Raw genomic sequence first — 12,232 nt, 5'->3', positions numbered from 1 at the left:
GTAACAAAAAGGAGGCCTGGTGGAGGACCGGGCCGCGGAGACGCTAAGCCCCGAAATCATCTCAAGATAACCTCAAGATAACCACCAGGCACTTTGCTGATAGGATGCCACAGACCCACTTTAGTCATGTGAAAATCAAATGAAAATTAGCTTTGATCTTGTTAAAAGCAAAGACGGTCTAGTGTGTGAGCTGTCCTGAATGAACAACCCATTTGAACCACTCATTTGAGAATTTGTGAACCATTTACTGAACCACTCTTCACTCCCCACCGCCCCCCTCCCCATCTCTCCCCTTACATGGCCCGGTCCTTTGAACCTCACTGGGCAAGCCTGTTATCTGAGCAGCATCTCTCCAGCCACAGATGAAGCCGGAGATGAAGACGACGACTTTTCCATCAACAAAGATTATCCCTAGTGATCCCTTCCTCTCTGTCTGTCTCTCTCGCCCTCTTTCTCTGTCTGTCTCTCTCGCCCTCTTTCTCTGTCTCTCTGTCTCTGTATGAGCTCTCTCTCTCTCTGTTTGACCTACTTCTTTCTCCGTCTCTCTCTGTCTTTTAATCTCTGTCTCTCTTTTTCCCTCTGTGTCTTCATCTCTGTTTTTCTCCATCCCTGTCTGTCTGTCTCTCACACCATCTGGCTGTCTAACCTCCATATCTTTATGTTTGTTTCTCTACGTCTCTGTCTGCTACTCTGTCTCTGTCTCTATCTCTTCGTCTCTGCCTGGTTTTTGTTTGTTTGGTAGGTGTACGGGCATAGTTGACTACTTCTGACACGACCAGGACACGAACGCAGACCAGATTGCTTGCAGGACGCGGGGCGAGTGCATTACCACTGCGCCACCTCTGGCAATCCACCAACGAGGTACAGAGGAACGGAAAGAAACTCCGAAGTCTCATATAATCCACTACAACTGGCAGTATGTGGGTGACTATACTAAACTGTACCTGAGTGGACGCTGATGATGTGGGTGTAGTGAACTGTCTGCCCCTATCCTCAGTTTCATTACCTGTTCCTTCACTTTTGTTTTTCTTCTGATGTGGCTGTGCAGCAATTTAGGTTGAGTCTTAGCCTTGCTTGCTATGTCATTTTCATACTGTCTTTCTGCCCCTCTTCTCACCCTGACGTATTCATTCCTGGCTCTCTGGTATCCTTCTCTGCTCTCAAGTGTCCTATCATTTCTATAGTTTCTCCATGCTCTTGTACTTAGTTGCTTAGTTAGCTTACATCTCTGATTAAACCATGGGTTTCTTGTCTGTCTTTCCTTTATTTCTATCTGAACTGGGACGAACTTGTCTGCTGCCTCCTTGCACTTCTGCGTGACGTAGTCCATCATGTCTTGGGCTGTCTTTCCTCTGAGCTCTGTTTCCCACGTTATATCTGATAAGAATTTTCTTATCTCCTCATAGTTTTCTTTCAGAATGCCAGTATTTTCTTTTCTGGTCCTTTCCTTGAGTACATTAACCCTACTTCGACCATATACTCAAACATCAGTACACTGTGATCGCTCATTCCCACGGGGGCTTCGAAACCGATTTCCTTTGTGTCGGAGTCATTGTGAAGACGAGGTCGAGTCTCGCTGGTTCATCATTGCCTCTCATTCTTATGGCTTCCCTGACATACTGACTTAAAAAGTTTCTAGTCTCCACCTCCAATAGTTTAGTTCTCCATGTTTACTGACCTCCATGTGGTTCCTTGTTTTCCCAGTCTATCCTTCCATGATTGAAGTTCCCTATGATGAGCAGATGGGATCTATTTCTACAGGCAGCAGAGGCTGTTCTCTCAATTATAGTGTTAACTGCCATGTTGTTTCTGTCATACTCTTGCCTGGGTTTTCTGGCATTTGGGGGAGGGATATATATATAACTTCAACTACTACTCTTGGTCCTCCCATCATCATGGTGCCTGTTATATAGTCTGTGAAACCCCTTGCAGCCAGGAATAATAATTTCCTCGAAACTCCATTCCTTTCTTATCAGTAGAGCCACTCCACCCACTACCCATCCCTTCCCTCTCCCTCCTTCTTACAGTGTAGTCCTGGAGAAAAACCACCTTCGTTATGGTTCCTGAAAGTTTTGTTTCTGTGAGTCCAATTACAGTCAGGTTCCCTTCCTGTGCTCTTGCCATAAGTTCACTTGCCTTGCTTGTAATCCCATCTATGTTCGAGTACATCACCTTAAAACTGACTCTCTTCTTTCCATCCTCAGTTTCTGTTGATTCCATTTTAGTAGGGGGACAAGAGGCGTCCGAGGTGGGAGGGCCTAGGAAAGAGGTCCTGGGGGTCTGGGGTGTGAGGGGAGCTGGGATAATCCAGTATGGGGAAGCTAGGAGGGCCTGGGGTTGGGGTCCATTTGGGCATTGTATAATAATAAAGGTATTAATAAAGTTTTCGACTAGGCAACAGAAAATAACATGATGTTTAACAGTGATAAATCACCAAACTGACGTCATAGTGCTACAGGAGACACTGGTGGGTGATGACTTCAACCCAAGGTTCAGCGGTTATTGCAAGTTCTCCTTGCCCTCTGGGGACAGGAAACGGGGTCTTATTACCTAAGTCAGCAACAACATACCTACACAGATTATTAATGATCTTCACATGGAGGATGAGTATGAGTCACCAGGGGTAACCCTTTACTTAAACAATAATGCCCTACATTTAATCAACCTATATGTGCCACAGAGTAAACTTGACCTTGACACACTGCCTGAATTTGTTAATGAAGAACCTACCCTGCTGGTCGGTGACCTTAATGCCAGACACCCACACTTTGGTGCCAACTGTCATCAGCCCAGTGTCAATGGACGGAAACTGTCACTCTATGTCAGGGGGAGTAAAAACCTTAGAGTTCTGGGTGATGAACAGCCAACTCACCTCAGCGGCGGAAGATTAGACTATGCTCTCCTGCTGAATGCACAGGACACGGATGCCAGTACACGCATTGTGCACAGTTTATGTAGTGACCATTGGGCACTGATTACCACCGTCGACATGTGCAAGAGAAGGAAAGAGACAAATAAAAGAAAAAGGTTATCACTCGAACCAGATATGAGGCCGCACTTCATAAACAGGATGAGTGACTGGTTCACGGAATACCAAATCCCAGAAGACATTGACACATTTGTTGATGACCTTAATCACCAAATTGAGCACTGTCTCAGAGTTCCGCGCCGTACAACTGGGCGAAGTAGCCCTCAGAAGAAGAAAATAAAATGGTATGAGAACGATTACATAAAGATGCTTAACGCAAATGTAAGAGACATGAGTAGAGAGTACCGGAGACATCCCACCGAAAGCAACCAAGAACTGTTGAAAACTGTGTGTCAAGTAGCCAGGGAAGAGAAGATTAAAAAGCGGGAAAGACAATGGCTTGAGTTCACTAGCTCTATTGGACGGGAAACATCTGCAAGACAAGTGTGGGCAAAAATTCAGATAGCTAAGGGGGGCAGAGCCCGGCCTGCGGCTCACAAAGACCCCCAGGGTAAGGCTGAGGAACTAATTCACAAGTGGAGTGATGCAGCATCCTCCTCCTCCCTACCTGCAGAAGTAAGCAGAGAACAGCTCCTCCGACATGATGACAGAAGGATTAGGATAACAAGAGCACAATCTAGTGATGACGAATATGGGGAACCAATCACACCCCAGGAAGTAAGGGGCGCTATGAAAAAGGGTAAAAGTACTGCACCTAGTGAAGATGGCGTCACCTACGACATACTCAATGCACTGTGTGAAGTGTCTGGGAATCCACTACTCCACCTGTTTAACAAGTCATTCCTAAGTGGAGTGTTGCCCACACAATGGAAACACGCAATAATTGTCCCCATACCGAAGCCCAATGACCCTGGTAATTACAGACCTATCAGCCTCGTGTCATGCACTTGCAAGATGCTTGAAAGGATCATCCTAAACCGACTGTTGCACAAAATAGGCAGGTTAGGGGAGGGGGTCAATGAAGTTGTTAAAGGACGGAGCACAGCAAATTGTATAGTTAATTACCTGACTAATGATACAGCTAAGTACTCTGTATTTGTTGGCATCAAAGGAGCTTTCGACAAAGCACAGGGGATTGCGTTCCTGGACGAGCTTGCATGCATGAGTGTCAAGGGGAGACTCATGAAATGGATGTCATACTGTCATACTACCTCACAGGGAATAAAGGTCTGCTTCAATGGAACAGTCTCAAGAACAATGAATTTGGAACTCGGTACCTTCCAAGGAGGAGTCTTAAACCCCACACTATTCAATGTACTTTGAACGCCATTGCAAATATTGATTTCTCGGAAGGAGCACAACAAGTGGGATATGTAGATGATGTTATAATATTCCCACCTTGGGAAAAATTAAATGAAATGTATTGAGCTCGGTTTCACTCACTCCACAAACAAGACAAAAGCAAACTCTCATCACAAGAGGGGAGAAAATGAAGAACTACAAATTAATGGTGTAACACTTGAATGGGTTGACCACTATTGGTACCTTGGCGTCACTGTCGGCTCTAACAAGGGGAAGAAAGAGGAACTCAATCAACTCATAGGAACATGTAAAAGTCGACTCAGGGCACTGAAAGCTATGACCTGGAATGGACATGGAGCCTCTATTGCCGTGCTTAAAATGATGTACACAGCCTATGTGCGCTCCGTCATAGACTATGCCGCACCAGTTCTGTGCACCTCCTCCCAAAGCGATATGAAAAGGCTCGAAAGCATTCAAAATGAAGCCATGACAATCATTCTTGGAGTCCAAAGAACTGCCAAAACGTTTAATCTACGAGAGGAGTTGTCCCTCCCCAGTGTTAAAAGCAGAATTAAGAAGCTGAATGCTAAGCTTTCAATTAGGATAGCCAGGGATTCCATTACAATGATATTTCTAAGAAAAAACTGAGCTCTGTGTTACTTACAGGTGGAAACAGGAGAAGCAAAAAATGGCATCACAGATGAGTCTGCTACCTTGTGTAGAGAGGTTACCTCCCTGGGAGGATGACTCATGTAGGATTATCATCAATGAAATGGAAACGAAAAAATCCAACATTATACCACAAGAAATGAGGCACAAGTATCTTGAGAAAATTGATAAAGAAGCCGGAGATGAACTAGATCAAATCTACACTGACGGGTCATCTAATCCTGTCAATGGCAGGGCTGGTGCAGCATACACGGTAATTAAGGATTAATTACAGTGAATGTAAATTATTACTTCGTTTCTTTCCAACGAAGAAATGAAGAAAAAGCGCGTATTGAGAACTATGCCTCTTCAACGCAAGCAGAGCTAACTGCCATTGTTATGGCGTTAAGGTTTCTTGAACAGAACACTAATGGTGCAGTGATTTGCACTGATTCAAAAGCAGCACTGCAAAGTCTAAGTAAAAATCGGGCAGAAAATCTTGCAATAGTCGCCGAAATTAAGAGAGCTGTGAAAGGACTTACCAATCAGGGAAGAATCATGAAGTTTCTGTGGATCCCCTCCCATGTTGGAATATGTGGGAATGAACGAGCAGATGTGCTGGCTGCTGAAGGCGCTGAAGGAAACCATATTGAATACTTCATACCCAAGACTCTACTACAAATTAGAGGTATTATCACGCAATATCACCGGGACAAGATAACTGAGGAAAGGAGGATAGAAGTACAAGCCAGTGAATCTGTACGATGGTACAACATGGTTGCAGCTGTCAATCCCAATCATTATGGACGAAGAGGAGGAGGACGCGGGAGAGAATCAGTAATAGCGAGAATCCGTCTTGGATACAAATATCCATGGCGATTCGGAATGGAAACAACAGTTGATCAGCGAAGTTGCAGAATCTGTGATGAGAGTGATGGACACCGCTTTGACCACTATCTACGTGAATGTGAACACCTGAGAGACATTAGAAATATGTGTAGAATAATAAACCCCACATTGTTTGAATTAGGAAAAAACTATTTGTCACATATTGATACTGTTCTTAAAAGATTCCCCCATTTTGCACCCGCAAGATAACGTAAGCTTTTAAGGGTTGACAGATGTTAATCTTCTTGTTTGAGGAGCTGTTCACTTGAGACAGTTAAGCAAGTCCCAGCTGTGTCTGGGTACAAGTGACAGGATGAACAACCCAGCAGGTTTTCTTCTTATTGGGGAGTGTTGTACATGTTGCTATGGCGGTATGTCCACTCACAGGATGAGTGGCGCTGCCCAATACTGTCACTATGGCGGTGTGTCCACTCACAGGATGAGTGGCGCTGCCCCATACTGTCACTATGGCGGTGTGTCCACTCACAGGATGAGTGGCGCTGCCCAATACTGTCACTATGGCGGTGTGTCCACTCACAGGATGAGTGGCGCTGCCCAATACTGTCACTATGGCGGTATGTCCACTCACAGGATGAGTGGCGCTGCCCAATACTGTCACTATGGCGGTGTGTCCACTCACAGGATGAGTGGCGCTGCCCAATACTGTCACTATGGCGGTGTGTCCACTCACAGGATGAGTGGCGCTGCCCAATACTGTCACTATGACGGTGTGTCCACTCACAGGATGAGTGGCGCTGCCCAATACTGTCACTATGGCGGTGTGTCCACTCACAGGATGAGTGGCGCTGCCCAATACTGTCACTATGACGGTGTGTCCACTCACAGGATGAGTGGCGCTGCCCAATACTGTCACTATGGCGGTGTGTCCACTCACAGGATGAGTGGCGCTGCCCAATACTGTCACTATGGCGGTGTGTCCACTCACAGGATGAGTGGCGCTGCCCAATACTGTCACTATGGTGGTGTGTCCACTCACAGGATGAGTGGCGCTGCCCAATACTGTCACTATGGCGGTGTGTCCACTCACAGGATGAGTGGCGCTGCTCAATAAATTCGCCCCTCGGGGCAAAATTTAAAATTTAAATTCCAGGTACTCACGTATGGTATAAATGAGGACCTTAAACATAATACAGGGAACAAGACACAATAAAATGTGCCCATAGTAAGAAAGCAACATGTAAAGGATTTCTCAATAATGGTGTCTGGCGACCTAACGTTTAGGGAGCATAACCAAGCAAATATTGTGTCAGCCAGAAAAATGATCGGATGGATTATGAGAACTTTCATATCCAGGTATCCCATCATAATGGTTGTACTATACAAATCACTTGTACTGTCCCATCTTGAGTACTTCTCAGTACTCACTTCACCCCTTCAGAGCAGGAAAGATTGCTGAAACAGACTGAGTACAGAGAATATATACGGCATACATAGACGCGATAAAGCACTTAAATTATTGGGATTGTCTCAAAGCTCTCCAAAGGTACTCACTAGAAAGGAGACGAGAGAGATATCATATAATATACACATGGAAAATACTGGAGGGACAGGTATCAAATCTACACAGTAAAATAACATCATACTGGAGTGAATGATATGGAAGAAAATGAAGAATAGAACCAGTGAAAAGCAGAGGTGCCATAGGCACAATCAGAGAACACTGTATAAACACCAGATGTCCGCGGTTGTTCAACATCCTCCCAGCGAATATAAGAAATATTGCCGGAACAACCGTGGACATCTTCAAGAGAAAACTAGATAGTTTTCTTCAAGGAGTGCCAGACCAACCGGCCTGTGGTGGATATGTGGCCCTGCTGGCTGCTCCAAGCAACAGCCTGGTGGACCAAACACTCACAAGTCAAGCCTGGCCTAGGGCCGGGCTTGGGGAGTAGAAGAACTCCCAGAACACCATCAAGCAGGTATTGGGAAGCAGGAGGGGCATTTGGAAGGGGGAGAGAGGTCAATGGTTGGGGAATGAAGGGGTTCGTTGGGTAAGGAGGCCAGGGGTTGGTAAGGGATGGGGAGCTTGGGGTGGGGGGTGCAGGGAGGGAGGGGGGGACAGGGAGGGAGAGGGTGGGGGCAGGGAGGGAGGGGGAGTGCTAGGAAGGAGAGTTTGGGGTCGGGGTACCGGGGAGGGCTTGGGGTGGAGAAACAGAGGAGGGCATGGGGTGTGGGGGGGCAGGGAGGGTCTTGGGTGGGGGAAGGAGGGCATGGGGGACCTGGGGTCGGGGAGCATGGGGGGCATGGTCTGAAGAGGATCTCTACTGGCTGGGGAGGTGCAGGTGATTGAGGGGGAATGGACGTGGGGGGAGGGGGGGGCGGAAGTTTCTTTTATATTCCTCCCTGGGGTTACTGACCTGTTGGTCAGGGAATTCCCGCTCCCCTCTGAGGTTACTGGAGATACTGCGTCAAGTCCTATAACTCCCTTGTGTCTCCTTCTTGCTTCTGCAGCCATCCTTCTCTCTTCCCTTGTCATGTCCCTTTTCAGAAACATGTCCCTTGTATACCCCCTAGTCTCATGAGCTTGCTTTTCTTTGACAGGATTTCTTCTTTCGTTGCCTCGTTCATGAGCATTAACTTTATCAGTCGTTTCCTTTCCTTCTTGTAGCCGCCCAGCCTGAAAACCTTCTCTATGTTGCCATTAGCTCCTACCATATCCAGACCCTCCAAGATCTTTGTCGCCGTTGCTCGGTCCTTCCTTTTCCACTTCTGGTTGAATCCTCTGGTCAATAGGTCTGGAGCCTATTGGGCTCTATCAAATCTACATTTGAAACAGTGTATGGAGTCTGCCTCCACCACATCACTGCCTAATGCATTCCATTTGTTAACTACTTTGACACTGAATGAATTATTTCTAATGTCTCTGTGGCTCATTTGGTACTAAGTTTCCACCTGTGTCCCCTTGTTCGTGTTCCACCCATGCTAAATAGTTTGTCTTTGTCCACCTTGTCAATTCCTTTGAGAATTTGGTAGGTGGTTATCATGTGTCCTCTTACTTTTCTGTTTTCCAGGGACGTGAGGTTTGGCTCCCTTAGCCTTTCCTCGTAGCTCATACCTCTCATTGCTGTGACTAGTCTGGGGGCATATTTCTGATTCCTCTCTATCTTTGTTTTGTGTTTAACTAGGTATGAACTCCAAGCTGGAGTTGCATACTCCTAGATTAGTCTGACATAAGTGGTATACAAGCTCCTGAACGATTCGTTACACAAGTTTTTAAAGGCAGTTCTTATGTTGGCCAATGTAGCATATGCCGCTGATGATATCCTTTTGATGTAGGCCTCTTGAGACAGGTTCGGTGTGATATCAACCCCCAGATCATTCTCTCTATTTGACTCTTGCAGAATTTCACCTCCCAGATGGTACCCTGTGTTCAGCCTCCTGCTCCCTTCATCTAATTTCATAACTTTACACTTTCCTGAGTTAAACTTTAGTAGCCATTTTCAAAATCATTCCTCCAGTTTGTCCAGGTCGTCCTGTAGTCTCTGTCTATCTTCATCTGTCTTGAATCTTCTCCTAATTTTTGCATCATCAGCAAATATTGAGAGGAATGAGATTATACCCTCTGGAAGATCGTTTACACATATCAGAAACAGGATGGGTCCAAGTACAGAGCCCTGTGGGACTCCGCTGGTGACATCTCGCCACTCTGATGTCTTCCCCTCACAGTTACTCGCTGATTACAGTTGCTTAGATACTCCCTTGTTCACTGAAGCACCTAACCTTTTACTCCTGCCTGTTTCTCCAACTTTTGTAACATGGGGTACTGTGTCAAAGACTTTATGACAGTCCAAGAAAATGCAGTCTACCCACCCTTCTCTTTCTTGCCTAATTTGTGTTGCTTGGTCATATAATTCTATTAAACCTGTGAAGCACGATTTACTATCTCTGAGCCCATGCTGGTGGTGTTACAAAACTATTTCCCTCCAGATGTTCTACGAGGCTTTTCCTCGCCATCTTCTCCATCACCTTGCATGGTATACAAGTTAGGGAAAATAGCCTGTAGTTCAGTGTCACTTGCCTGTCACCCTTTTTGTATATTGGAACTACATTAGCTGTCTTCTAACTTTCCGGTAGGGCTCCTGTTTTCAGTGACCTGTTATACACCATAGAGAGTGGCACACTTAGTGCCTCTGCACCCTCTTTTAGTATCCACGGTGAGATTATGTCAGGCCCAACAGCCTTTGTCACATTCAACTCCAACAGATGTGTGTGTGTGTGCGCGCGTCTGTGTTTGAGAGAGAGCGAACAGCCTAGTGCCAATATTTATATACCATTTGTACAGTAATTGGTGAGTTTGCAATCGGGTGCTAGATGCTGAAATACGAGGCTATCAATTCAGACTACAATATTTTGACAAATGGTTGGCAAACAGCTCGATTAAGTGAATATTTACTAAATATTACATAATTACATTTAACTCTTAAGTGTGGTATGAAGGATATTATTTGTCAATGATAACTGCCCCATAGACAACTATTTAATGAACAATATCATACAATAATAATCTAGCGCCACATGTTTGTTAATGTGAGGTTTTGGAATGACTTATGTGGTTATAATTTACGTTTGTATACACAAAAATGGAGAGGGCAACGTTGCAATTGCTACTGACAGTGTTGCCAATGCTCTCAGGGAAGTTATTGAGTGACAGTTGTATTTATTGTCTGTTAGTTGAACTTACTGGTGTATATAATTCTAATTTTTATAATTGGTTGGAAATTCTAATTTTTATAATTGGTTGGAAATTCTAATTTTTATAATTGGTTGGAAATTCTAATTTTTATAATTGGTTGGAAATTCTAATTTTTATAATTGGTTGGAAATTCTAATTTTTATAATTGGTTGGAAATTCTAATTTTTATAATTGGTTGGAAATTCTAATTTTTATAATTGGTTGGAAATACAGAAGACAACTAGACAATTCCCGAATTCATTTCAGACCGTTCCAACGCCACAATTGTGAAAACTTGAAAACCTGCGAAAATAGACATTCGCGAACACACTCTTGATCATCGCGGGCGAGCGGACAGTGTCCTGGATTCGCAGTCCACGGATCTCGGTTCGATTCCCCGCTGAGGCAGAAACAAATGGGCAGAGTGGACTCCAGGGTGTGTAACCTTCAGCATATCGTGGTCCGCGGGTTAAGACGTGTGTCTGGTGGGTGACCCAAGACGCTGGGTCAACCCACCCACCTACTCTAAAGACTTTCTAATTTGTTTTAGTGTCTTTATTATCGAACTTAAACGTATTATCACGCTTACAAGGAATTTAGTGCACAAAACACGTATTTAGAGCACAAAAGACGTATTTAGTGCTCAAAACATGTTTTAAGAGCTCAAAACACGTATTTAGAGCTCAAACACGTATTTATTGCTCAAAACACGTATTTAGAGCTCAAAACACATATTTAGAGCTCAAAACACGTATTTAGTGCACGAAACACGTATTTAATGCTTAAAACACGTTTTTAGAGCTCGAAACACGTATTTAGTGTTCAAAACACGTTTTTAGAGCTCAAAAGACGTATGTAAAGCTCAAAACACGTATTTAGTGCACAAAACACGTATTTAATGCTCAAAACAAGTATTTAAAGCTCAAAACACGCATTTAGAGCTCAAAACATGTATTTAGAACTCAAAACATGTATTTAGAACTCAAAACACGTATTTAGAGCTCAAAACACGTATTTAGAGCTCCAAACACGTATTTAAAGCTCAAGACACGTATTTAGTGCACAAAACATATATTTAGTGCACAAAACACGTATTTAGTGCACAAAACACGTATTTAGAGCTCTAAACACGTATTTAGTGCTCAAAACACGTATTTAGTGCTCAAAACACGTATTTAGTGCTCAAAGCACGTATTTAGAGCTCAAAACACGTATTTAGAGCTCAAAACACGTATTTAGAGCTCAAAACACGTATTTAGAGCTCCAAACACGTATTTAAAGCTCAAGACACGTATTTAGTGCACAAAACACGTATTTAGTGCACAAAACACGTATTTAGAGCTCTAAACACGTATTTAGTGCTCAAAACACGTATTTAGTGCTCAAAACACGTATTTAGTGCTCAAAACACGTATTTAGTGCTCAAAACACGTATTTAGTGCTCAAAACACGTATTTAGAGCTCAAAACACATATTTAGAGCTCAAAACATGTATTTACATACAAACACCTGTTAGCGACCAACGCTTTCACTTAACTGCTATACCAACTTAACAATAAAAACACAAAATAAGTGACCAAAACTGAACGCAATCATTGCGAAACTCAACATTGAAGCCAAACACACACACACACATACGACAAAAGAGGCCAAGGCACCTATATGGCCCGAAGGATATTAACACACAGCGGTTCATCTTGCATTAGTTTCACTCCTTACGGAGTCTGCCAGAACCGCCCACCCGCCGCCGCCCCAAGACAGAAGTCGCGACC

Source organism: Procambarus clarkii, chromosome 8 (genome assembly GCF_040958095.1).
Source record: "Procambarus clarkii isolate CNS0578487 chromosome 8, FALCON_Pclarkii_2.0, whole genome shotgun sequence".
Classification (NCBI taxonomy): Eukaryota; Metazoa; Arthropoda; class Malacostraca; order Decapoda; family Cambaridae; genus Procambarus; species Procambarus clarkii.
The sequence above is the reverse complement of the archived record's forward strand: the minus strand, read 5'-3'. Positions refer to the sequence as shown.